Source organism: Penaeus vannamei, chromosome 11 (genome assembly GCF_042767895.1).
Source record: "Penaeus vannamei isolate JL-2024 chromosome 11, ASM4276789v1, whole genome shotgun sequence".
In the NCBI taxonomy this organism is placed as follows: domain Eukaryota; kingdom Metazoa; phylum Arthropoda; class Malacostraca; order Decapoda; family Penaeidae; genus Penaeus; species Penaeus vannamei.
Window position 1 is genome coordinate 8142379 of NC_091559.1, and position 1853 is coordinate 8144231.

Genomic DNA, 1853 nt, shown 5'->3' on the forward strand with positions numbered 1-1853 from the left:
TCTGAAAAGATGAAGGAATGTCAATCATTCGACTGAAATATGACAGTAATATGATAGCATAAAAATTTTAATGTTTATCTTCAAATAAGTATTCTGATTATGTATAACATTCAAAATACATGATATAGGATCTCACAATGCCAGCGCGGGCAGGACTTAAAGGGAATATTTTGCGTTCTCCAAAAATTAATGAGCATTAACCTAATGAACTTGGCTTCTGATTCAATGCGCCGTCAACTTTGTGATTGACTCGAACCAATAACATAAAAGCACCATATTAACATATTGGCATGTTATTACAGGGAGCGTAGGGTATCAAATGTGAAACGCCTGAAGCTAATATTGTTCGGTGTCTGTCTACTTGTCTTCGGGTAATACGGGATATGTACGTAAAAAGAGAATTTTGTTTTTGTTCTTCTTTTTAATGGATACTAGTGGATAAGATATGTTACAGTAATGGGCAAGTATGATAAGAATCATTTTTGGTTGTTGTTTTTCTTTTTAATGGATATTAGTGGATAAGATATGTAACAGTAATGGGCAAGTATGATAAATCCTTTAAGGATGCTAATGTAAAGGACAAATATGGATTTTTTTCATCTTCATAGTCAAAACAGAGAAGCAAATAAATGAATAAATAACTTTTGTCGCAAACCATCAACTACCTTAAAAAAAAAAGAAAATAAACTCTGACCATCTTAATAAAAATAAAGATTCATTGCCGATAACTAGGTATAATTATAAACAAGCAACACAACGGACTCAGTAATCCACTTTGTATAATATTATAAGGGTTTGTCAAAAAAAAGAAAAAAAAATGAGAAGAGGGGGGGGGGCATAAACGTTCATCAATATTGTCAGGATATATGATGGATTGTGTCAAATAAAACGTTTGTCAGAATCACATATTATTCTGATAAAAAAAAATGATGGAAACACGTCAATTATTTACCTTGTTCTGTTATTGTATTCATCTTATCAATACTATTTTTAGGACATGTAGGTATGTACTTATCAGACTGACATATCATTTCCAAGATTGTATACTTTTCCGATTGGATAAAAGTCGTCATATTAAACGTACTTATAAATATTAAATGTGTTTGGAAAAGTAAGTACATTTCCATCTATCAATCATCTATTCACGAATTCTTTTATCTATTCATGCTCTTACTACTAGATTAATCTATTTCTAGGGAGATTCGAGAGAGAGAGAGAGAGAGAGAGAGAGAGAGAGAGAGAGAGAGAGAGAGAGAGAGAGAGAGAGAGAGAGAGAGAGAGACAGACAGACAGACAGACAGACAGACAGACAGACAGACAGACAGATATTCTGTATTGATAGATAGACAGAGAGGGGTTTTTAGTAGATAGGTAGATAGATAAATAGACAGATTGTTGTAAGATAGAGAGAGAGAAAGAGATTTTTGTCAGATAGAGAGAGACAGAGAGAGATAGAGAGAAAGAAAGAGATTGTTGTCAGATTGATAGATAGATAGATATATAGATAGAAAGAGAGGGAGAGAGAGGGAGAGAGAGAGAGAGAGAGAGAGCGAGAGAGAAAGAGAGGGAGAGAGAGAGAGAGAGAGAGAGAGAGAGAGAGAGAGAGAGAGAGAGAGAGAGAGAGAGAGAGATTTGTCAAATTGATGGATGTATAGATAGACAGATAGATGGATGGATAGATAGATAGATAGAAAGAAATAGAGAGAGAAGAGAAAGTGAGAGAGGGTGAAGAGGAGAGACCGAGATGTGGTTCCCAAAGCGATGCTCTCTGGTTCCAATATTTGCTCTTGTTCAAATTCCTTCAATAGCATAGTCGTCCTTTATCCTCCTCCCTCCTCTGCCTCTTCCATTTT